The sequence below is a fragment of the Hetaerina americana genome, unplaced genomic scaffold (assembly GCF_022747635.1).
Source record: "Hetaerina americana unplaced genomic scaffold, ioHetAmer1.1.p SCAF_270, whole genome shotgun sequence".
NCBI classification, from domain to species: domain Eukaryota; kingdom Metazoa; phylum Arthropoda; class Insecta; order Odonata; family Calopterygidae; genus Hetaerina; species Hetaerina americana.
In genome coordinates this window covers 61,618-87,080 of record NW_027286842.1, presented here as the reverse complement: position 1 = coordinate 87,080, position 25,463 = coordinate 61,618, and the positions used below count along the sequence as shown (strand labels likewise).

The window sequence follows — 25,463 nt, the reverse complement described above, 5'->3', positions numbered from 1 at the left end:
AAGTGTAAGTGTAACAATAAATATAATTTTGTGAAAATAATGCAATTATTTTTTCTGCTTTCAATGCAACGTCAACAACAACAACGTCTTGTCTCCTCAGTATTCCATCATTGGAGACGACGACAACTGTTGAAGAGAGGCGCCGGATCACGTTTCAAACTTTGGCGTGTGACGCCCCTTCCTTCCAGCTGTTTACCTCCCCCCCCGAAGAGATGGCGCGCGCGCGCTCCCGGCAAGGAGCGTCATTCAAGACGACCCGACGCGAATCGACTCGCGGAAATAGGCGAGTTCCACTCTTTTACCTTAGTTTTTGAACACCAATCTTTCCACAGAATTTATGCGAAGATAATTCTTGTAAAAGGAGTGTGTGTTTGATGAAAAAAAATTGAACGGAAAAGAAACTCAATACATCGGAGGAAACGACCGATCGCGAGCACTCGGGAAAAATTGGAAAAATCTTTGCAAAAAAATTTTCAGAAATTTTTTGCGAATTTCGCGGAAATCGATGCCCATTTTCGCGATATTTTTCGAGAAAATGGAAAATATAAACAATGGAGAAATCTGGTTTTCCATCTTGTGCAATTGAAAGCGCCACTTTTTTACAGCCTTTTCGATTCCTATTCTCCGATTTGAAGAAAACCCTAATTTGTTTATATTTGAAGAAACCCTAATTTATGTATTTATTTATTTATAAGGAAAGCGTATTTTTACTAATGACGATTAATGCAAAGTAAGTGAACAGCACACGATTTTAAATCTCTACCACACAGGAAGTGAAGTGAAGAGGAAGCCCGTTTTTCGAAAAACTGTCGACCACTGAATACTGGCGAAAAGGGCCCTTTATTACCGTCCTGGATGCCCCCCTCCATTTTCGGAATGTTTGAAAATTGCGCCCGACCTTTCCCGGGAAGCGGGGAGAGAGCTTGCAATACGTCTCGTGTGTCGCTCACAGAGATGGCACGACCTAGCGAAGGACTCCGCGTTGCAATTTACTGTCTCGCCTCCGGACTCCGGGGACGCAATTGCTCCGGCCGTCCTGCCCCCCGCGCCCCCCCAAAACTTTTCTTGCTGCAGGAAAACAAGGAAGCCTTCGGAAACACCCCCGCAGGATCCTACGCGAATTCTCCCCGACCAATGCCACCCCGCGGCGCCTACGCCAATCCTGCGCCCTCCGCCCCAAGTGCTCCGGGGTCGTCCCTACACATGTAAATATTGCAGAAAAGGGCTCCCTTATCGCTTCTCGGCCTTATGGCTAAGATCAAAGTGTAGTATCTGTTCTTATCAGCTTAATTTCCTTTGATTTGTATTTTTTAACGTAAATTTTCCTCCCGATCTCTTTCATGAACAGCTACACTTTCGTTTCCGTGCCTCTCTGAAGAGTCCCGGATGGGCCCCCACCAGTGGTAAGCCCCCCGGGATACTCTCAGAGAGAAGGGGTAACAGGACACTAGGCGCCTGCTCTGCTCACTTCCCCTCTTTCTCCCCCCCCTCCCCCAATGGCCCCACGGTCCATTGCCTCCTCAAGGCGGGCCGTGGGACCCAATGCCCCTTCTGGGCTCCCCGGATCCACTACGGATCATCCGAATCGCCCCTTCTGGGCGAATATCCCCCGGGCTGGCACCGGATCCTTCAGATCCGACGCCGTATCAAAGCCCCCCTCCCCCGGGCGCACTGCCGGATCCCTTCTGGACCGGCAGCCTAAGCACCGGGTTTCCCCCGTCCCCTGGTGCACTGCCGGGTCCCTTCTGGACCGGTAGTTTGAGCACCAAGCCGCCCCCGACCCCTGGTGCAGCGCCAGGCCTCTTCCAGGCCGGTGTAGTGTGCACCAGGTTTCCCTCGCTTCCCCCGATCCGCGGGCGCGTCACGCCCGATCGGTGGTGAATAATTTAATTCTCCCCCCTCCTCCCCGGCCCCCTCAGGGCACCAGGGGACGCCCTCCGTCGAGTCCCGTAAGGACCGACGCAGAGCGGGCGATTCAAACGGCGCGCGCTTCGCCAAGACCCGTTTTTCCGCTTTTCCCGCCATCCCGTTGGTAAATTCACGCTCGGCGCGCCTCACGCCCGACGGAATTACCACTCATTCCTCCCCTGATCGCAATACTCGGTGAAAGACGTCATCTTTCACAGTTGCGACAGGAAAACTCCCTAAAACATTCAAATCTCCTCCCGGTCCCGCCCAGAAGGGCCGAGAAGCGTGGTAGTGCGCCCTCAGCGCCAACCCTCGGCGGCCGCCTGAACTTTCTCCAGGCGGACGCCGCCGCGCATTTCAAAAGTTTGAAAATTGTAATTTTCTATTTCGCGGCCCTTCAGGCCGCGGAAAAGACCCCCCGTACCCCCGTTGTTACCTTTTGGCCATTGTTAATGTCCTTAGAAATTTTTATAGCCCTTAAAAGGACAATTTTTCCTTTTCCCGTCCTTAAAAGGACGATTTAATTAACGATTTAATTAAACTTCTTCCACGGTCCTTAAGACCGCGGAAGAGTGCCCCCCGGCCCCTCCCCATGCGCTAACAACCCCCAATGCCCCCACGTCCCCCCCGTAAAAACGGGGGGGCGGGGGCCGCGAAAAAAGCCCCGGAAACACCGGGTGCCAAAACCTCCGCCCCCCCATCCTCCTCTCGTACTTTGCGAAGGAGGAGAGCCGAGGCATCAGCGCCCGGCTCCCCCACTACTCCCCCCGCCCCCCCTAGGTCACCCGGCGGCGCGCCCGAATGCGATTCGCCGCTAAGGACGCGCCGTCCCCGTCCATTTGTACGCTATGGCTCACCAGTGTATTCTAATGTATCTTCTCCTTCTTCTTCTCCTTCTTGCGTCCGAAAGATCCCCTTAGAGACCTTTTCCCCCCTTTCTGACGTCACCTATTCCCCCCCTCACTCCCGCTCTTCCTCTCCTCCCTCCCCATCCCTCGACGACTTCACGACGCCCCCGGATTCATCCTCGGCCAGACGTCCAGCGCTGGTTCCTTCCCAGGACTCTCCCCAGACAGCCCCCGTCCCCCAGACGACTGACAGGGTCACGACGAGTCTCCTGACCGGCACCACGGTGTCGGCCAAGAGAGTCGATAATCAACTTGTGGTTTTCTTCCCCGTGGCGGATAGCTTAGGTTGCACCGAGCCCGGATGCCCCACGTCATTCCGAGCTTCTGCGTGGACGGCGACAAGGAGAAGCCTGCTGAGGCACCTCAAGGAGCAGCACGGCCTGACACTGACATCCGTCAACGCCTGCTCCATCTGCGGCAAGACTATCGGCCGCAAGCCATCCACGCACCCTTGCTTGAAGGGAGGTACCAGCAAGGAAGCGGAAGAACCTGAGGCATTCCGGTATCGGTGCGAACAATGCACCTTTGCATGTCCTACCCGCCGTGGATTAGCGAACCACAAGTCGACCCATAAAAGACCTCCCCCCTTGATTGTCCCCCTTCAGGAGGCAATCGAGGAGACTGCTAGATGCGCAACGCCGCCCAACGTGACCGAGGTGCAAATTTCCGTACCAAGAGCAGCTGAACCGGCCGAACACCCGGAGCCGGAACCGCCCCCCGTGATCGGTGACTTTGAGATCCCGTCACCGCCGCCTGGAAATGAAGAACATCCGCCACCAGCAGAAGCAGCAGAAGATCTGGCAGCACCACGACCTGTCGGGCCCACAGGAGGACCGAAGGAGAAACTGTGGCTCGACCGATTGGCCAATACATCCGGCCAATCATGGGAAGAATTCGAGGTCGTGGTAGAAGAACTGGTGGCCAGCATCCAGGCGGAGCGGAAAAAGGAGGCAAAGAAAGCAGACGGAAAGGAAGCACCTCGGCCGCGAAACGTTGCGCATAAACCACCGACCAGACGCAGACAAGTACCGGACTACGACGCCAAAAAGGCGTCGGACATACAAAAACTCTTCCGGAGCCACCCCAGAAGGGCAGTTGAAAGCATCCTTTCTGAGAGGTCTCCCTATTGCGATATACCCGCGGAGGAGGTGGAAAAGCATTTCCGCCAAATCTACGGGGATGTCGGGATTGGGGGCTTCGAAGATACGGATGATGAATCGGTCTACCGTCGAACAACGGAGACCGAGAAGAAACTGCTCCTCGAAAGGGTGACTCCTGAAGAGGTGACGAGACGCATGTCTAGGACGAAGAACACCGCTCCAGGCCCCGATGGCCTCACCTACGGCGACCTGAGGGCGGTCGATAGACATGGACTTATTCTTTCTGCAATCTTTGACAGGTGCCTGAAGGAGGCCAGAACACCGGCCTCGTGGAAGACCTCTCGAACCGTCCTCCTGCACAAAGGGGGGGACCGCCGGGACATCGGCAACTGGAGGCCCATTGCGCTTGGCAATACCATCGCCAAGCTATACGCCGGGGTGCTGGCTGACCGCATACTATCCTGGGCGGTCAGCGGGAAGAAGATGCACCCGGCTCAAAAGGGCTTCCGGGAGTTCGAGGGGTGCCACGAGCACAATTTCACCCTTCAGACAGCTGTCGACGAGGCAAGACGCAGACACTCCCACATCGCACTGGCTTGGCTTGACCTTCGAAACGCGTTCGGGTCCATTCCGCACCAGCACCTCCAGAAGACCTTAAGGAGGATGGACTTGCCTGAGGAGATGAGGAGGACCGTGGAGGAGCTGCAGAAGGGCTCCACGGTAGTGAAGACGTCCAGCGGCGACACCGGCGTCATTGACATCTGCGCCGGTGTCAAGCAGGGGTGCCCGTTATCGCCGACCATCTTCAATCTGGGGATGGAGCCGGTGATACGGGCGGTCGCTGGAGAAGCAGGCAAGTCCGGAGTCGTCGTCCAGGGGCAGGACATCGCCATCCTGGCATACGCCGACGACTTGGTGCTGGTGGCCCGAGACGAGGAGCACCTGCAGCGCCTGCTGACCATCGCAGGAGAGAAGGCAACAGCAGCAGGATTAGAATTCAAGCCAAGCAAGTGCGCCACGCTGGACCTAAATTTCTCTACGAACCAGCCCGTGCAGCCGTCCCAGCTAACCATCCAGGGATCGGCCATCTCCAGTCTGAAGGACGGCGAGGCGTACCGGTACCTCGGGGTCCCCTTCGGTTTCCACGTGGACCAGACGCCCGAGGAGGACCTGGTGCGCTTGGGCGAGGACGTCAGCAAGATCGACGAGTCTCTCCTCGCCCCGTGGCAGAAGATCGCCGCCACCAACATCTTCCTGCTGCCCAGACTGGAGTTCATCTTGCGGGCTGGTAACGTAAAGAAAAAATATCTGACTGACATTGACAAGAAGCTGAAGGCCTGCGCAAAGGGCTGGCTCCATTTGCCCAAAAGGGCATCGCCTGAGATGGTCTTCATTGGCCATCAACATGGCGGCGCAGGTCTTCTCCCTCTTTCTGACTTGACCGACATCTTGACCATTGTACAGGGTTATAGACTCCTCCATTCCCGTGACCCCAACGTGAGAGTGCTCGCCTGGGGTCGCCTGAAGGAGGTAGTGCGGAGGAAGCTGAGGAGGCCGCCAACCACCGGTGATCTCGCAGAGTACCTTAGCGGTAGTCTGCGGGATGACTTTGGAAGGGAAAGCGGTGACTTCAGCTCCCTCTTCACGCAGGTTCGTTCCGCGTCACGCCGTATCGCCGCGCGCATTGGATTGAGTTGGAGATGGTCGGACGAGCTAAAGGAGATGCAGATTTCGTTCCGCGACATGAATGACGGTTCAGAAGATCGACCACCTTTCATCAGGGTTCCCCCGAAGGCCGTGAGGCAACTGACGGGTGCCCTGAAGGTCGCGGTGCGGCGCTACTACCTGAACAAGGTAAGCGCCAAGCCCGACCAAGGTAAAGTCATTCGTGCCTCGGCGAAGTCTGAAGCCTCCAATCACTTCCTGGCAGGAGGGAGGTACACCAGGTTTTGTGATTGGAGGTTCATCTTTAGGGCTCGGCTCGACCTGCTCCCACTCAATGCCTGTCGCCGTTGGGAAACCAACGGGGACAAGCGGTGTCGGCGATGCGGCTACGCGGAAGAGACCCTGCCCCATGTCATTAACCACTGTACAATGCATTCAAGGACGTGGCAGCGTAGACATAACGCTGTCCAAGACCGACTCTACAAGGCTCTGATTGGACGCCGGGGAAAAGGTGACGATGAAATCAGAGTCAACAAACAAGTACCTGGCACCGACTCGACTCTTAGACCAGACCTGGTTATAACTAACCAGGCCGACAAGACTGTGACTCTGATCGACGTAGCGGTCCCATTCGAGAATACGGACGACGCACTGCTGGCAGCCAGGACCGCAAAGGAGGAGAAGTATGCCGCCCTGGCAGAGACCATCCGCCAGCAGGGAAGCAGAACATCGGTCGCCGCCATCGTCGTGGGAAGCCTGGGGACTTGGGACCCGAAGAACGATCCCGTCCTGAAATCCCTGGGCCTACCTCGACGATACTGCAACACCATGCGGCGGCTAATGGTGAGCGACGTCATCCGATGGTCGCGGGACTGCTACGTCGAGCACATCACGGGTCACCGACAATACGAGGACGGCTCCGGAGGCTGAAATAAAGACAAAAGTGAAGTCGTATTAAAATCATTTTCCCTTTTTTTTCCTTTTTCCGTACTTCTTCTTTTGTAAAACCTTTTCTGTCCCCTTTCTTTTATGAGCCATAGTGTATAAATGGACAAAATGCCGTAGTTTATAAACGGCTCCCCAAGTGTCACCCCCCCCTAAAGTGAAACCCCCCAAAATGTGAACATATTACCTGTACTATATAAAAAAAACAAATGTGTGAGAAGCAGTATAACTATATAAACATTCCCTGAAAAAAAAAGGGCAAAGACTTGTTCCCCGGCTCCCTCACTTGGAGGGAGCCGGACTTGTATCAAATATACATATGTAAGTTGCTAATTGAATATTTTAAACTCTGTATTTAAAGAATTTTAAATAAACATTTTTATCTGTTCTTATCAGCTTAATATCTGATACGTCCCGCATTGCGGGACCAGAATATTAATCTGATTTTTGGACATTGGCGGGGTACCCGGAGTTTACTCCATCCCTGCCGCGGGTTGGCCCGGCATTGCAGTACCGTCGGGATCGGCCCATCATTAAAAAGGTCCACTTAAAAGCTGATGAGAACAGATTGAAGCTTAAATTGATCCGCGAAAATTATTTATTTTCGCACTTGCAAATTTCAGGCGATCCGGCTGGAAAAATATTCGCGAAATTGCATTTTCGCGGAGAGAAGCGATTTTATTCCATGCGAGCGGAGCAAAAGTAATGTAATCCAAATTGAAGCAGCACAACGAAGTATTAAAAGGAATGAATTATTAAAAGGAGAGAAACTTGGGAAGAAAAAAAATCCCATCTGAAGAGAGTCGTCGTCACTTTAAAGTGTAAGTGTAACAATAAATATAATTTTGTGAAAATAATGCAATTATTTTTTCTGCTTTCAATGCAACGTCAACAACAACAACGTCTTGTCTCCTCAGTATTCCATCATTGGAGACGACGACAACTGTTGAAGAGAGGCGCCGGATCACGTTTCAAACTTTGGCGTGTGACGCCCCTTCCTTCCAGCTGTTTACCTCCCCCCCCGAAGAGATGGCGCGCGCGCGCTCCCGGCAAGGAGCGTCATTCAAGACGACCCGACGCGAATCGACTCGCGGAAATAGGCGAGTTCCACTCTTTTACCTTAGTTTTTGAACACCAATCTTTCCACAGAATTTATGCGAAGATAATTCTTGTAAAAGGAGTGTGTGTTTGATGAAAAAAAATTGAACGGAAAAGAAACTCAATACATCGGAGGAAACGACCGATCGCGAGCACTCGGGAAAAATTGGAAAAATCTTTGCAAAAAAATTTTCAGAAATTTTTTGCGAATTTCGCGGAAATCGATGCCCATTTTCGCGATATTTTTCGAGAAAATGGAAAATATAAACAATGGAGAAATCTGGTTTTCCATCTTGTGCAATTGAAAGCGCCACTTTTTTACAGCCTTTTCGATTCCTATTCTCCGATTTGAAGAAAACCCTAATTTGTTTATATTTGAAGAAACCCTAATTTATGTATTTATTTATTTATAAGGAAAGCGTATTTTTACTAATGACGATTAATGCAAAGTAAGTGAACAGCACACGATTTTAAATCTCTACCACACAGGAAGTGAAGTGAAGAGGAAGCCCGTTTTTCGAAAAACTGTCGACCACTGAATACTGGCGAAAAGGGCCCTTTATTACCGTCCTGGATGCCCCCCTCCATTTTCGGAATGTTTGAAAATTGCGCCCGACCTTTCCCGGGAAGCGGGGAGAGAGCTTGCAATACGTCTCGTGTGTCGCTCACAGAGATGGCACGACCTAGCGAAGGACTCCGCGTTGCAATTTACTGTCTCGCCTCCGGACTCCGGGGACGCAATTGCTCCGGCCGTCCTGCCCCCCGCGCCCCCCCAAAACTTTTCTTGCTGCAGGAAAACAAGGAAGCCTTCGGAAACACCCCCGCAGGATCCTACGCGAATTCTCCCCGACCAATGCCACCCCGCGGCGCCTACGCCAATCCTGCGCCCTCCGCCCCAAGTGCTCCGGGGTCGTCCCTACACATGTAAATATTGCAGAAAAGGGCTCCCTTATCGCTTCTCGGCCTTATGGCTAAGATCAAAGTGTAGTATCTGTTCTTATCAGCTTAATATCTGATACGTCCCGCATTGCGGGACCAGAATATTAATCTGATTTTTGGACATTGGCGGGGTACCCGGAGTTTACTCCATCCCTGCCGCGGGTTGGCCCGGCATTGCAGTACCGTCGGGATCGGCCCATCATTAAAAAGGTCCACTTAAAAGCTGATGAGAACAGATTGAAGCTTAAATTGATCCGCGAAAATTATTTATTTTCGCACTTGCAAATTTCAGGCGATCCGGCTGGAAAAATATTCGCGAAATTGCATTTTCGCGGAGAGAAGCGATTTTATTCCATGCGAGCGGAGCAAAAGTAATGTAATCCAAATTGAAGCAGCACAACGAAGTATTAAAAGGAATGAATTATTAAAAGGAGAGAAACTTGGGAAGAAAAAAAATCCCATCTGAAGAGAGTCGTCGTCACTTTAAAGTGTAAGTGTAACAATAAATATAATTTTGTGAAAATAATGCAATTATTTTTTCTGCTTTCAATGCAACGTCAACAACAACAACGTCTTGTCTCCTCAGTATTCCATCATTGGAGACGACGACAACTGTTGAAGAGAGGCGCCGGATCACGTTTCAAACTTTGGCGTGTGACGCCCCTTCCTTCCAGCTGTTTACCTCCCCCCCCGAAGAGATGGCGCGCGCGCGCTCCCGGCAAGGAGCGTCATTCAAGACGACCCGACGCGAATCGACTCGCGGAAATAGGCGAGTTCCACTCTTTTACCTTAGTTTTTGAACACCAATCTTTCCACAGAATTTATGCGAAGATAATTCTTGTAAAAGGAGTGTGTGTTTGATGAAAAAAAATTGAACGGAAAAGAAACTCAATACATCGGAGGAAACGACCGATCGCGAGCACTCGGGAAAAATTGGAAAAATCTTTGCAAAAAAATTTTCAGAAATTTTTTGCGAATTTCGCGGAAATCGATGCCCATTTTCGCGATATTTTTCGAGAAAATGGAAAATATAAACAATGGAGAAATCTGGTTTTCCATCTTGTGCAATTGAAAGCGCCACTTTTTTACAGCCTTTTCGATTCCTATTCTCCGATTTGAAGAAAACCCTAATTTGTTTATATTTGAAGAAACCCTAATTTATGTATTTATTTATTTATAAGGAAAGCGTATTTTTACTAATGACGATTAATGCAAAGTAAGTGAACAGCACACGATTTTAAATCTCTACCACACAGGAAGTGAAGTGAAGAGGAAGCCCGTTTTTCGAAAAACTGTCGACCACTGAATACTGGCGAAAAGGGCCCTTTATTACCGTCCTGGATGCCCCCCTCCATTTTCGGAATGTTTGAAAATTGCGCCCGACCTTTCCCGGGAAGCGGGGAGAGAGCTTGCAATACGTCTCGTGTGTCGCTCACAGAGATGGCACGACCTAGCGAAGGACTCCGCGTTGCAATTTACTGTCTCGCCTCCGGACTCCGGGGACGCAATTGCTCCGGCCGTCCTGCCCCCCGCGCCCCCCCAAAACTTTTCTTGCTGCAGGAAAACAAGGAAGCCTTCGGAAACACCCCCGCAGGATCCTACGCGAATTCTCCCCGACCAATGCCACCCCGCGGCGCCTACGCCAATCCTGCGCCCTCCGCCCCAAGTGCTCCGGGGTCGTCCCTACACATGTAAATATTGCAGAAAAGGGCTCCCTTATCGCTTCTCGGCCTTATGGCTAAGATCAAAGTGTAGTATCTGTTCTTATCAGCTTAATATCTGATACGTCCCGCATTGCGGGACCAGAATATTAATCTGATTTTTGGACATTGGCGGGGTACCCGGAGTTTACTCCATCCCTGCCGCGGGTTGGCCCGGCATTGCAGTACCGTCGGGATCGGCCCATCATTAAAAAGGTCCACTTAAAAGCTGATGAGAACAGATTGAAGCTTAAATTGATCCGCGAAAATTATTTATTTTCGCACTTGCAAATTTCAGGCGATCCGGCTGGAAAAATATTCGCGAAATTGCATTTTCGCGGAGAGAAGCGATTTTATTCCATGCGAGCGGAGCAAAAGTAATGTAATCCAAATTGAAGCAGCACAACGAAGTATTAAAAGGAATGAATTATTAAAAGGAGAGAAACTTGGGAAGAAAAAAAATCCCATCTGAAGAGAGTCGTCGTCACTTTAAAGTGTAAGTGTAACAATAAATATAATTTTGTGAAAATAATGCAATTATTTTTTCTGCTTTCAATGCAACGTCAACAACAACAACGTCTTGTCTCCTCAGTATTCCATCATTGGAGACGACGACAACTGTTGAAGAGAGGCGCCGGATCACGTTTCAAACTTTGGCGTGTGACGCCCCTTCCTTCCAGCTGTTTACCTCCCCCCCCGAAGAGATGGCGCGCGCGCGCTCCCGGCAAGGAGCGTCATTCAAGACGACCCGACGCGAATCGACTCGCGGAAATAGGCGAGTTCCACTCTTTTACCTTAGTTTTTGAACACCAATCTTTCCACAGAATTTATGCGAAGATAATTCTTGTAAAAGGAGTGTGTGTTTGATGAAAAAAAATTGAACGGAAAAGAAACTCAATACATCGGAGGAAACGACCGATCGCGAGCACTCGGGAAAAATTGGAAAAATCTTTGCAAAAAAATTTTCAGAAATTTTTTGCGAATTTCGCGGAAATCGATGCCCATTTTCGCGATATTTTTCGAGAAAATGGAAAATATAAACAATGGAGAAATCTGGTTTTCCATCTTGTGCAATTGAAAGCGCCACTTTTTTACAGCCTTTTCGATTCCTATTCTCCGATTTGAAGAAAACCCTAATTTGTTTATATTTGAAGAAACCCTAATTTATGTATTTATTTATTTATAAGGAAAGCGTATTTTTACTAATGACGATTAATGCAAAGTAAGTGAACAGCACACGATTTTAAATCTCTACCACACAGGAAGTGAAGTGAAGAGGAAGCCCGTTTTTCGAAAAACTGTCGACCACTGAATACTGGCGAAAAGGGCCCTTTATTACCGTCCTGGATGCCCCCCTCCATTTTCGGAATGTTTGAAAATTGCGCCCGACCTTTCCCGGGAAGCGGGGAGAGAGCTTGCAATACGTCTCGTGTGTCGCTCACAGAGATGGCACGACCTAGCGAAGGACTCCGCGTTGCAATTTACTGTCTCGCCTCCGGACTCCGGGGACGCAATTGCTCCGGCCGTCCTGCCCCCCGCGCCCCCCCAAAACTTTTCTTGCTGCAGGAAAACAAGGAAGCCTTCGGAAACACCCCCGCAGGATCCTACGCGAATTCTCCCCGACCAATGCCACCCCGCGGCGCCTACGCCAATCCTGCGCCCTCCGCCCCAAGTGCTCCGGGGTCGTCCCTACACATGTAAATATTGCAGAAAAGGGCTCCCTTATCGCTTCTCGGCCTTATGGCTAAGATCAAAGTGTAGTATCTGTTCTTATCAGCTTAATCCCCTTAACTTTCTTCTTTTTCGCCCGCCAAATTCAAATTGATTTTTGGACATTGGCGGGGTACCCGGAGTTTACTCCATCCCTGCCGCGGGTTGGCCCGGCATTGCAGTACCGTCGGGATCGGCCCATCATTAAAAAGGTCCACTTAAAAGCTGATGAGAACAGATTGAAGCTTAAATTGATCCGCGAAAATTATTTATTTTCGCACTTGCAAATTTCAGGCGATCCGGCTGGAAAAATATTCGCGAAATTGCATTTTCGCGGAGAGAAGCGATTTTATTCCATGCGAGCGGAGCAAAAGTAATGTAATCCAAATTGAAGCAGCACAACGAAGTATTAAAAGGAATGAATTATTAAAAGGAGAGAAACTTGGGAAGAAAAAAAATCCCATCTGAAGAGAGTCGTCGTCACTTTAAAGTGTAAGTGTAACAATAAATATAATTTTGTGAAAATAATGCAATTATTTTTTCTGCTTTCAATGCAACGTCAACAACAACAACGTCTTGTCTCCTCAGTATTCCATCATTGGAGACGACGACAACTGTTGAAGAGAGGCGCCGGATCACGTTTCAAACTTTGGCGTGTGACGCCCCTTCCTTCCAGCTGTTTACCTCCCCCCCCGAAGAGATGGCGCGCGCGCGCTCCCGGCAAGGAGCGTCATTCAAGACGACCCGACGCGAATCGACTCGCGGAAATAGGCGAGTTCCACTCTTTTACCTTAGTTTTTGAACACCAATCTTTCCACAGAATTTATGCGAAGATAATTCTTGTAAAAGGAGTGTGTGTTTGATGAAAAAAAATTGAACGGAAAAGAAACTCAATACATCGGAGGAAACGACCGATCGCGAGCACTCGGGAAAAATTGGAAAAATCTTTGCAAAAAAATTTTCAGAAATTTTTTGCGAATTTCGCGGAAATCGATGCCCATTTTCGCGATATTTTTCGAGAAAATGGAAAATATAAACAATGGAGAAATCTGGTTTTCCATCTTGTGCAATTGAAAGCGCCACTTTTTTACAGCCTTTTCGATTCCTATTCTCCGATTTGAAGAAAACCCTAATTTGTTTATATTTGAAGAAACCCTAATTTATGTATTTATTTATTTATAAGGAAAGCGTATTTTTACTAATGACGATTAATGCAAAGTAAGTGAACAGCACACGATTTTAAATCTCTACCACACAGGAAGTGAAGTGAAGAGGAAGCCCGTTTTTCGAAAAACTGTCGACCACTGAATACTGGCGAAAAGGGCCCTTTATTACCGTCCTGGATGCCCCCCTCCATTTTCGGAATGTTTGAAAATTGCGCCCGACCTTTCCCGGGAAGCGGGGAGAGAGCTTGCAATACGTCTCGTGTGTCGCTCACAGAGATGGCACGACCTAGCGAAGGACTCCGCGTTGCAATTTACTGTCTCGCCTCCGGACTCCGGGGACGCAATTGCTCCGGCCGTCCTGCCCCCCGCGCCCCCCCAAAACTTTTCTTGCTGCAGGAAAACAAGGAAGCCTTCGGAAACACCCCCGCAGGATCCTACGCGAATTCTCCCCGACCAATGCCACCCCGCGGCGCCTACGCCAATCCTGCGCCCTCCGCCCCAAGTGCTCCGGGGTCGTCCCTACACATGTAAATATTGCAGAAAAGGGCTCCCTTATCGCTTCTCGGCCTTATGGCTAAGATCAAAGTGTAGTATCTGTTCTTATCAGCTTAATCCCCTTAACTTTCTTCTTTTTCGCCCGCCAAATTCAAATTTTTAAATGAACAGATCTACCGCTTTTGGACCTTTCTTGCCTCTCTGAGGAATCCCGGACGGGCCCCGACCAACGGTAAGCCCCCCGGGACACTCCCAGAGGGAAGGGGCAACAGGACACTAGGCGCCTGCTCTGCCCAGTAGCCCCTCTTTCGACCCCCGATGGCCCCACGGTCCATTGCCTCTTCAAGGCGGACCGTGGGACCCACCGCCCCCTCAGGGCTCCCCGGTCGCTCACGGACCGTTCCCCACGCCCACTTGGGGTGATAACCTCCCCGGGCTCGACGCCGGGCCCCTAAGGCCCGGCGCAGGCCCCCGCCCCCGGTGCACCGCCGGGTCCCTTCAGGACCGGTAGGCTGAGCACCGGACGTTCCCCGGCCCCCGGTGCACTGCCAGGTCCCCTCCGGACCGGTAGCTTGAGCACCGAGGCCCCCGGACCCCCTCAGGGCCCCCGGGAGCACCCTCCGTCGATCCCGTACGGATCGGCGCAGAGCGGGTGATTTGAACGGCGCGCGGTTTCCTTTTCGGCCGCGACGCCGGTCAAGCGACCGTTCGGCGCGCTTCACGCCCGATCGGTTCGATTGACCCCCTCCCCCCCGTCCGGTATTTGTGGAAGACTTCATCTTCCACAAAACCGTCATTTCAAAACCCCGGTAAATTCAAATTTCCTCCCGATCCCACCCATACGGGCCGAGAAGCGGGTTGAGCGCCTTCAGCGCCATCCCTCGGCGGCCGCCTGGACTTCATTCAGGTGGACGCCACGCGCTTAATTTAAATTTGTATTTTTGAAAATTTTCGTTCCGCAGTCCCTCAGACCGCGGAAAAGCCCTCCGTCGCCCCCCTTGGCCTTCAGCATTTATATCTTTTGAATTTTTTTGTGTCCTTAAAAGGACAATTTTCAAAACAACGTTCCACGGTCCTTCAGGCCGTGGAATATCGTCCGCCAGGCCCCGTTTGTGCCATGACTTAACGCCCTCCCATGCCCCCACGTCCTCCCCGTAAAAACGGGGGGGCGGGGGCCGTTAGAAAAGCACCATCGCGTGCTAGTTCCTCCGCCCCCCCCTCCTCCTCTCGCACTCCGCGGAGGAGGAAAGTCGAGGCGTCAGAGCCCGACTCCTCCCCTCCCCATACACCACCGGACGGCGCGTCCGAAAGCGCTTCGGCGCGTAGGACGCGTCGCCCGCGGAAAATCATACACTATGGCTCCCCCGTTTCTTCTTCTTCTTCTTCTCCATCCGGCGTCCGAAAGCCTTCCCTTGAGACCTTCTCCCCGCTCTCGGACGTCACCTATTCTCCCCCCAAGTCCCGTTCTTCTTCCCCTCTCTCCCTCGACGACTTCACGACGCCTCCGGATTCTTCTTCGTCCAGACGTCCGGCGCTGGATTCTCCCCCCCCGATTCCCCCGACTGCCCCCGCCCCCCAAACGACTGACAGGGTCCCGGCGCTTCTCCTGACCGGCACCGCGGTGTCGGCCAGGAGAATCGACAATCAACTTGTGGTTTACTTTCCCGTGGCGGATACGTTAACCTGCACCGAGGTGGGATGCAGCATGTCCTTCCGCGCTACGGAGTGGACGGCGATGCGGAGAAGTCTCGTCCGACACCTGATGGAGCAGCACGGCCACCGACTCACGTCGGTGAACGCCTGCTCCGTCTGCGGTGGGACTATCGGCCGCAAGCCGTCCACTCATCCCTGCCTCAAAGGGGGGATACGTAAGGCGGCGGACGGGCGTGTTGCACTCTCGCACCGGTGCGGGACATGCGACTTCGCATGCGCTACCCGTCGCGGGTTGGCGAACCACATGGTGACCCACAAGAGACCTCCCCCCTTGATTGCCCCCCTTCAGGAGGCAATCGAGGAGACAGTTAGATGCACGACGCCGCCCAACGTGACCGAGGCGCAACCCTCCGATCCAGACGCAGCAGCTGACGCTCCGGCCGAAGACCTGGCGCCGGGGCAGCCTCCCGAAGTCGGTGACCTCAACGACACCGGGTCACCGCCGCCTGTGGACGCAGCAACATCGCCGCCGCCAGCTCCAGACGCAGCAGAAGGAGCACCACGACAGGTCGAGCCACCGATACAGCAGAAGGAGAAGCTGTGGCTCGACCGACTGGCCAGCACCACCGGCCAGTCATGGGAGGAGTTCGAGGTCGTGGTGCAGGATCTGGTGGCCACCACCCAGGCGGAGAGGAAGAGGGAGGCGAAACCTGCGGACGGAGGGGAAGCTCCTCGGCCACGAAACGTCGTGCACAGACAACCACCAAGACGCAGACAAGTAGCTGACTACGACGCGAAAAAGGCGTCGGACATACAGAAACTCTTCAGGAGTCATCCCAGGAGGGCAGTGGAGAGCATCCTGTCTGATAAGTCACCCTATTGCGACATTCCCGCGGAGGAAGTGGAAAAGCATTTCCGCCAAGTCTACGGGAATGTCGGAATGGGGGGCTTGGAGGACGAGGGTGACGACTCGGTCTACCGTCGCACGACGGAGACCGAGAAGAAACTGCTCCTCGAAAGGATCACTCCTGAAGAAGTGACGAGACGCATGTCTAGAACCAAAAACACCGCCCCGGGCCCCGATGGCCTCACCTACGGCGACCTGAGGGCGGTCGATAGACATGGACGAATTCTCTCTTTTATCTTCAACAGATGCCTGAAGGAGGCCAGGACACCGGCCGCGTGGAAAACCTCTCGGACTGTCCTCCTGCACAAAGGGGGGGACCGCCAGGACATCGGCAACTGGAGGCCCATAGCGCTTGGCAACACCATCGCCAAGCTGTACGCCGGGGTGCTTGCTGACCGCATACTATCTTGGGCGGTCAGCGGGAAGAAGATGCACCCGGCTCAAAAGGGCTTCCGGGAGTTCGAGGGGTGCCACGAGCACAACTTCACCCTTCAGGCAGCTGTTGACGAAATGAGACGCAGACGTTCCCGAATCGCACTGGCTTGGCTTGATCTACGGAACGCGTTCGGGTCCATCCCGCACCAACACCTCCAGAACACCTTGAGGAGGATGGACTTGCCTGAGGAGATGAGGAGGACCGTGGAGGAGTTGCAGAAGGGCTCCACGGTCGTGAAGACGGCCAGCGGCGACACCGGCGTCATCGACATCTGCGCCGGTGTCAAGCAGGGGTGCCCGTTATCACCGACCATTTTCAACTTGGGAATGGAGCCGGTGATACGGGCGGTCGCTGGTGAGGCAGGCAAGTCCGGAGTCGTCGTCCAGGGGCAGAACATCGCCATCCTGGCCTACGCGGACGACTTGGTGCTGGTGGCCCGGGACCAGGAGCACCTGCAGCGCCTGCTGAACATCGCGGGAGAAGAGGCGACCGCTGCAGGTCTACAGTTCAAGCCAAGCAAGTGCGCAACGCTGGACCTCAACTTTTCAACCAACCAGCCCGTGCAGCCGTCCCAACTCACCATCCAGGGGGCGGCCATTTCCAGCCTGAAGGACGGCGAAGCGTACCGGTACCTCGGGGTCCCGTTCGGGTTCCATGTGGACCAGACCCCCGAGGAGGACCTGGTGCGCTTGGGCGAGGACGTCAAGAAGATCGACGAGTCACTCCTCGCCCCGTGGCAGAAGATCGCCGCGACCAACATCTTCCTTCTGCCCAGGCTGGAATTCATCTTGCGGGCTGGTAACGTTAAAAAGAAGAACTTGACTGACATCGACAAGAGGCTGAAGGCCTGCGCAAAGGGCTGGCTCCATTTGCCCAAAAGGGCATCGCCTGAGATGGTCTTCATTGGCCATCAACACGGCGGCGCAGGTCTTCTCCCTCTTTCCGACTTGACTGACATATTGACCATCGTGCAGGGATATCGACTCCTCCATTCCCGTGACCCCAACGTGAGAGTGCTCGCCTGGGGTCGCCTGAAGGAGGTAGTGCGGAGGAAGCTGAGGAGACCGCCAACCACCGGTGATCTCGCGGAGTACCTTAGCGGTAGTCTACGGGATGACTTTGGAAGGGAAAGCGGCGACTTCAGTTCCCTCTTCACGCAGGTTCGCTCCGCGTCACGCCGTATCGCCGCGCGCATAGGCTTGAGCTGGAGATGGTCGGACGAGCTAAGGGAGATGCAGATTTCGTTCCGGGACATGAATGACGGGGCTGAAGACCGCCCCCCCTTCATCAGGGTTCCTCCGAAGGCCGTAAGGCAACTGACGGGTGCCCTGAAGATCGCGGTGCGGCGCTACTACCTGAACAAGGTAAGCGCCAAGCCCGATCAAGGGAAAGTCATTCGTGCCTCGGCGAAATCTGAAGCCTCCAATCACTTCCTGGCAGGAGGGAGATACACCAGGTTTTGTGATTGGAGGTTCATCTTTAGGGCTCGGCTCGATCTGCTCCCGCTCAATGCCTGTCGCCGTTGGGAAACCAACGGGGACAAGCGGTGTCGGCGATGTGGCTACGCGGAGGAGACCCTGCCCCACGTCGTTAATCACTGCACGATGCACTCAAGGACGTGGCAGCATAGACATAATGCTGTCCAAGACCGACTACACAGGGCTCTGATTGGACGCCGGGGAAAAGGTGACGATGAAATCAGAGTCAACAAACAAGTACCTGGCACTGACTCGACTCTTAGACCAGACCTGGTTATAACTAACCAGGCCGACAAGACTGTGACATTGATCGACGTAGCAGTGCCGTTCGAGAACAACGAGGGAGCTCTGCTGGCAGCCAGGACCGCGAAGGAGGAGAAGTACGCCGCCCTGGCAGAGACCATCCGCCAGCAGGGATACCGGTCATCGGTCGCCGCCATCGTCGTGGGAAGCCTGGGGACGTGGGACTCGCAGAACGACCCCGTCCTGAAGTCCCTGGGCCTACCTCGACGATTCTGCACCACCATGCGGCGACTGATGGTCAGCGACGTCATCCGCTGGACCCGGGACTGCTACGTCGAACACATCACGGGACATAGACAGTATGAAGACGGCTCCGGAGGCTGAAAAGGAAAGGACAAAAGTGAAGTCGTGTAAAATCATTTCCCCCCCTCTTTCCATACTTCTTCATTGTAAAACCTTTCTCTGTCCCCTTTCTCTTTTATTTACTCTATGAGCCATAGTGTATGAATGGCCACGCCGTGGTGTATAAACGGCCCCCCCCAAAAGTGTAAACCCTCCCCGTGAGAGACTTAAACATATAAAACATTTTATAAAAAAAAACACTCGTGCGAGAAGCCTATATTATTATAATATTTCCCCAAAACAAAGGGGCAAAAAGACTTGTTCCCCGGCTCCCTCATTTGGAGGGAGCCGGTCATGTATAAATTATATATTAATTATAAGTTGCTTAAAACTCTGTATGAAAGAATTTTCAAATAAACATTTTAAATCTGTTCTTATCAGCTTAATATCTGATACGTCCCGCATTGCGGGACCAGAATATTAATCTGATTTTTGGACATTGGCGGGGTACCCGGAGTTTACTCCATCCCTGCCGCGGGTTGGCCCGGCATTGCAGTACCGTCGGGATCGGCCCATCATTAAAAAGGTCCACTTAAAAGCTGATGAGAACAGATTGAAGCTTAAATTGATCCGCGAAAATTATTTATTTTCGCACTTGCAAATTTCAGGCGATCCGGCTGGAAAAATATTCGCGAAATTGCATTTTCGCGGAGAGAAGCGATTTTATTCCATGCGAGCGGAGCAAAAGTAATGTAATCCAAATTGAAGCAGCACAACGAAGTATTAAAAGGAATGAATTATTAAAAGGAGAGAAACTTGGGAAGAAAAAAAATCCCATCTGAAGAGAGTCGTCGTCACTTTAAAGTGTAAGTGTAACAATAAATATAATTTTGTGAAAATAATGCAATTATTTTTTCTGCTTTCAATGCAACGTCAACAACAACAACGTCTTGTCTCCTCAGTATTCCATCATTGGAGACGACGACAACTGTTGAAGAGAGGCGCCGGATCACGTTTCAAACTTTGGCGTGTGACGCCCCTTCCTTCCAGCTGTTTACCTCCCCCCCCGAAGAGATGGCGCGCGCGCGCTCCCGGCAAGGAGCGTCATTCAAGACGACCCGACGCGAATCGACTCGCGGAAATAGGCGAGTTCCACTCTTTTACCTTAGTTTTTGAACACCAATCTTTCCACAGAATTTATGCGAAGATAATTCTTGTAAAAGGAGTGTGTGTTTGATGAAAAAAAATTGAACGGAAAAGAAACTCAATACATCGGAGGAAACGACCGATCGCGAGCACTCGGGAAAAATTGGAAAAATCTTTGCAAAAAAATTTTCAGAAATTTTTTGCGAATTTCGCGGAAATCGATGCCCATTTTCGCGATATTTTTCGAGAAAATGGAAAATATAAACAATGGAGAAATCTGGTTTTCCATCTTGTGCAATTGAAAGCGCCACTTTTTTACAGCCTTTTCGATTCCTATTCTCCGATTTGAAGAAAACCCTAATTTGTTTATATTTGAAGAAACCCTAATTTATGTATTTATTTATTTATAAGGAAAGCGTATTTTTACTAATGACGATTAATGCAAAGTAAGTGAACAGCACACGATTTTAAATCTCTACCACACAGGAAGTGAAGTGAAGAGGAAGCCCGTTTTTCGAAAAACTGTCGACCACTGAATACTGGCGAAAAGGGCCCTTTATTACCGTCCTGGATGCCCCCCTCCATTTTCGGAATGTTTGAAAATTGCGCCCGACCTTTCCCGGGAAGCGGGGAGAGAGCTTGCAATACGTCTCGTGTGTCGCTCACAGAGATGGCACGACCTAGCGAAGGACTCCGCGTTGCAATTTACTGTCTCGCCTCCGGACTCCGGGGACGCAATTGCTCCGGCCGTCCTGCCCCCCGCGCCCCCCCAAAACTTTTCTTGCTGCAGGAAAACAAGGAAGCCTTCGGAAACACCCCCGCAGGATCCTACGCGAATTCTCCCCGACCAATGCCACCCCGCGGCGCCTACGCCAATCCTGCGCCCTCCGCCCCAAGTGCTCCGGGGTCGTCCCTACACATGTAAATATTGCAGAAAAGGGCTCCCTTATCGCTTCTCGGCCTTATGGCTAAGATCAAAGTGTAGTATCTGTTCTTATCAGCTTAATATCTGATACGTCCCGCATTGCGGGACCAGAATATTAATCTGATTTTTGGACATTGGCGGGGTACCCGGAGTTTACTCCATCCCTGCCGCGGGTTGGCCCGGCATTGCAGTACCGTCGGGATCGGCCCATCATTAAAAAGGTCCACTTAAAAGCTGATGAGAACAGATTGAAGCTTAAATTGATCCGCGAAAATTATTTATTTTCGCACTTGCAAATTTCAGGCGATCCGGCTGGAAAAATATTCGCGAAATTGCATTTTCGCGGAGAGAAGCGATTTTATTCCATGCGAGCGGAGCAAAAGTAATGTAATCCAAATTGAAGCAGCACAACGAAGTATTAAAAGGAATGAATTATTAAAAGGAGAGAAACTTGGGAAGAAAAAAAATCCCATCTGAAGAGAGTCGTCGTCACTTTAAAGTGTAAGTGTAACAATAAATATAATTTTGTGAAAATAATGCAATTATTTTTTCTGCTTTCAATGCAACGTCAACAACAACAACGTCTTGTCTCCTCAGTATTCCATCATTGGAGACGACGACAACTGTTGAAGAGAGGCGCCGGATCACGTTTCAAACTTTGGCGTGTGACGCCCCTTCCTTCCAGCTGTTTACCTCCCCCCCCGAAGAGATGGCGCGCGCGCGCTCCCGGCAAGGAGCGTCATTCAAGACGACCCGACGCGAATCGACTCGCGGAAATAGGCGAGTTCCACTCTTTTACCTTAGTTTTTGAACACCAATCTTTCCACAGAATTTATGCGAAGATAATTCTTGTAAAAGGAGTGTGTGTTTGATGAAAAAAAATTGAACGGAAAAGAAACTCAATACATCGGAGGAAACGACCGATCGCGAGCACTCGGGAAAAATTGGAAAAATCTTTGCAAAAAAATTTTCAGAAATTTTTTGCGAATTTCGCGGAAATCGATGCCCATTTTCGCGATATTTTTCGAGAAAATGGAAAATATAAACAATGGAGAAATCTGGTTTTCCATCTTGTGCAATTGAAAGCGCCACTTTTTTACAGCCTTTTCGATTCCTATTCTCCGATTTGAAGAAAACCCTAATTTGTTTATATTTGAAGAAACCCTAATTTATGTATTTATTTATTTATAAGGAAAGCGTATTTTTACTAATGACGATTAATGCAAAGTAAGTGAACAGCACACGATTTTAAATCTCTACCACACAGGAAGTGAAGTGAAGAGGAAGCCCGTTTTTCGAAAAACTGTCGACCACTGAATACTGGCGAAAAGGGCCCTTTATTACCGTCCTGGATGCCCCCCTCCATTTTCGGAATGTTTGAAAATTGCGCCCGACCTTTCCCGGGAAGCGGGGAGAGAGCTTGCAATACGTCTCGTGTGTCGCTCACAGAGATGGCACGACCTAGCGAAGGACTCCGCGTTGCAATTTACTGTCTCGCCTCCGGACTCCGGGGACGCAATTGCTCCGGCCGTCCTGCCCCCCGCGCCCCCCCAAAACTTTTCTTGCTGCAGGAAAACAAGGAAGCCTTCGGAAACACCCCCGCAGGATCCTACGCGAATTCTCCCCGACCAATGCCACCCCGCGGCGCCTACGCCAATCCTGCGCCCTCCGCCCCAAGTGCTCCGGGGTCGTCCCTACACATGTAAATATTGCAGAAAAGGGCTCCCTTATCGCTTCTCGGCCTTATGGCTAAGATCAAAGTGTAGTATCTGTTCTTATCAGCTTAATATCTGATACGTCCCGCATTGCGGGACCAGAATATTAATCTGATTTTTGGACATTGGCGGGGTACCCGGAGTTTACTCCATCCCTGCCGCGGGTTGGCCCGGCATTGCAGTACCGTCGGGATCGGCCCATCATTAAAAAGGTCCACTTAAAAGCTGATGAGAACAGATTGAAGCTTAAATTGATCCGCGAAAATTATTTATTTTCGCACTTGCAAATTTCAGGCGATCCGGCTGGAAAAATATTCGCGAAATTGCATTTTCGCGGAGAGAAGCGATTTTATTCCATGCGAGCGGAGCAAAAGTAATGTAATCCAAATTGAAGCAGCACAACGAAGTATTAAAAGGAATGAATTATTAAAAGGAGAGAAACTTGGGAAGAAAAAAAATCCCATCTGAAGAGAGTCGTCGTCACTTTAAAGTGTAAGTGTAACAATAAATATAATTTTGTGAAAATAATGCAATTATTTTTTCTGCTTTCAATGCAACGTCAACAACAACAACGTCTTGTCTCCTCAGTATTCCATCATTGGAGACGACGACAACTGTTGAAGAGAGGCGCCGGATCACGTTTCAAACTTTGGCGTGTGACGCCCCTTCCTTCCAGCTGTTTACCTCCCCCCCCGAAGAGATGGCGCGCGCGCGCTCCCGGCAAGGAGCGTCATTCAAGACGACCCGACGCGAATCGACTCGCGGAAATAGGCGAGTTCCACTCTTTTACCTTAGTTTTTGAACACCAATCTTTCCACAGAATTTATGCGAAGATAATTCTTGTAAAAGGAGTGTGTGTTTGATGAAAAAAAATTGAACGGAAAAGAAACTCAATACATCGGAGGAAACGACCGATCGCGAGCACTCGGGAAAAATTGGAAAAATCTTTGCAAAAAAATTTTCAGAAATTTTTTGCGAATTTCGCGGAAATCGATGCCCATTTTCGCGATATTTTTCGAGAAAATGGAAAATATAAACAATGGAGAAATCTGGTTTTCCATCTTGTGCAATTGAAAGCGCCACTTTTTTACAGCCTTTTCGATTCCTATTCTCCGATTTGAAGAAAACCCTAATTTGTTTATATTTGAAGAAACCCTAATTTATGTATTTATTTATTTATAAGGAAAGCGTATTTTTACTAATGACGATTAATGCAAAGTAAGTGAACAGCACACGATTTTAAATCTCTACCACACAGGAAGTGAAGTGAAGAGGAAGCCCGTTTTTCGAAAAACTGTCGACCACTGAATACTGGCGAAAAGGGCCCTTTATTACCGTCCTGGATGCCCCCCTCCATTTTCGGAATGTTTGAAAATTGCGCCCGACCTTTCCCGGGAAGCGGGGAGAGAGCTTGCAATACGTCTCGTGTGTCGCTCACAGAGATGGCACGACCTAGCGAAGGACTCCGCGTTGCAATTTACTGTCTCGCCTCCGGACTCCGGGGACGCAATTGCTCCGGCCGTCCTGCCCCCCGCGCCCCCCCAAAACTTTTCTTGCTGCAGGAAAACAAGGAAGCCTTCGGAAACACCCCCGCAGGATCCTACGCGAATTCTCCCCGACCAATGCCACCCCGCGGCGCCTACGCCAATCCTGCGCCCTCCGCCCCAAGTGCTCCGGGGTCGTCCCTACACATGTAAATATTGCAGAAAAGGGCTCCCTTATCGCTTCTCGGCCTTATGGCTAAGATCAAAGTGTAGTATCTGTTCTTATCAGCTTAATCCCCTTAACTTTCTTCTTTTTCGCCCGCCAAATTCAAATTTTTAAATGAACAGATCTACCGCTTTTGGACCTTTCTTGCCTCTCTGAGGAATCCCGGACGGGCCCCGACCAACGGTAAGCCCCCCGGGACACTCCCAGAGGGAAGGGGCAACAGGACACTAGGCGCCTGCTCTGCCCAGTAGCCCCTCTTTCGACCCCCGATGGCCCCACGGTCCATTGCCTCTTCAAGGCGGACCGTGGGACCCACCGCCCCCTCAGGGCTCCCCGGTCGCTCACGGACCGTTCCCCACGCCCACTTGGGGTGATAACCTCCCCGGGCTCGACGCCGGGCCCCTAAGGCCCGGCGCAGGCCCCCGCCCCCGGTGCACCGCCGGGTCCCTTCAGGACCGGTAGGCTGAGCACCGGACGTTCCCCGGCCCCCGGTGCACTGCCAGGTCCCCTCCGGACCGGTAGCTTGAGCACCGAGGCCCCCGGACCCCCTCAGGGCCCCCGGGAGCACCCTCCGTCGATCCCGTACGGATCGGCGCAGAGCGGGTGATTTGAACGGCGCGCGGTTTCCTTTTCGGCCGCGACGCCGGTCAAGCGACCGTTCGGCGCGCTTCACGCCCGATCGGTTCGATTGACCCCCTCCCCCCCGTCCGGTATTTGTGGAAGACTTCATCTTCCACAAAACCGTCATTTCAAAACCCCGGTAAATTCAAATTTCCTCCCGATCCCACCCATACGGGCCGAGAAGCGGGTTGAGCGCCTTCAGCGCCATCCCTCGGCGGCCGCCTGGACTTCATTCAGGTGGACGCCACGCGCTTAATTTAAATTTGTATTTTTGAAAATTTTCGTTCCGCAGTCCCTCAGACCGCGGAAAAGCCCTCCGTCGCCCCCCTTGGCCTTCAGCATTTATATCTTTTGAATTTTTTTGTGTCCTTAAAAGGACAATTTTCAAAACAACGTTCCACGGTCCTTCAGGCCGTGGAATATCGTCCGCCAGGCCCCGTTTGTGCCATGACTTAACGCCCTCCCATGCCCCCACGTCCTCCCCGTAAAAACGGGGGGGCGGGGGCCGTTAGAAAAGCACCATCGCGTGCTAGTTCCTCCGCCCCCCCCTCCTCCTCTCGCACTCCGCGGAGGAGGAAAGTCGAGGCGTCAGAGCCCGACTCCTCCCCTCCCCATACACCACCGGACGGCGCGTCCGAAAGCGCTTCGGCGCG

At 51.6% G+C, this 25,463-nt stretch overlaps 7 non-coding genes and 3 pseudogenes across 7 annotated transcripts; all 10 read left to right on the top strand.

Moving 5' to 3' along the window:
- Positions 1–1,232: 1,232 nt before the first annotated feature.
- LOC139689763 (U2 spliceosomal RNA) lies at positions 1,233–1,338 on the top strand (annotated as a pseudogene).
- Positions 1,339–6,873: 5,535 nt separating this feature from the next.
- LOC139689732 (U2 spliceosomal RNA) lies at positions 6,874–7,062 on the top strand. The gene has a single exon (XR_011701366.1). It is a non-coding gene; the product is annotated as a U2 spliceosomal RNA (small nuclear RNA).
- A 1,513-nt stretch (positions 7,063–8,575) lies between these two features.
- LOC139689793 (U2 spliceosomal RNA) lies at positions 8,576–8,768 on the top strand. The gene has a single exon (XR_011701400.1). It is a non-coding gene; the product is annotated as a U2 spliceosomal RNA (small nuclear RNA).
- Positions 8,769–10,281: 1,513 nt separating this feature from the next.
- LOC139689792 (U2 spliceosomal RNA) lies at positions 10,282–10,474 on the top strand. The gene has a single exon (XR_011701399.1). It is a non-coding gene; the product is annotated as a U2 spliceosomal RNA (small nuclear RNA).
- A 1,513-nt stretch (positions 10,475–11,987) lies between these two features.
- Positions 11,988–12,180, top strand: LOC139689729 (U2 spliceosomal RNA). Its single transcript, XR_011701363.1, has one exon. It is a non-coding gene; the product is annotated as a U2 spliceosomal RNA (small nuclear RNA).
- A 1,513-nt stretch (positions 12,181–13,693) lies between these two features.
- On the top strand, positions 13,694–13,827 carry LOC139689777 (U2 spliceosomal RNA; annotated as a pseudogene).
- A 5,253-nt stretch (positions 13,828–19,080) lies between these two features.
- Positions 19,081–19,274, top strand: LOC139689740 (U2 spliceosomal RNA). The gene has a single exon (XR_011701373.1). It is a non-coding gene; the product is annotated as a U2 spliceosomal RNA (small nuclear RNA).
- A 1,513-nt stretch (positions 19,275–20,787) lies between these two features.
- LOC139689790 (U2 spliceosomal RNA) lies at positions 20,788–20,980 on the top strand. The gene has a single exon (XR_011701397.1). It is a non-coding gene; the product is annotated as a U2 spliceosomal RNA (small nuclear RNA).
- A 1,513-nt stretch (positions 20,981–22,493) lies between these two features.
- On the top strand, positions 22,494–22,686 carry LOC139689789 (U2 spliceosomal RNA). Its single transcript, XR_011701396.1, has one exon. It is a non-coding gene; the product is annotated as a U2 spliceosomal RNA (small nuclear RNA).
- Positions 22,687–24,199: 1,513 nt separating this feature from the next.
- Positions 24,200–24,333, top strand: LOC139689776 (U2 spliceosomal RNA; annotated as a pseudogene).
- Positions 24,334–25,463: the final 1,130 nt, after the last annotated feature.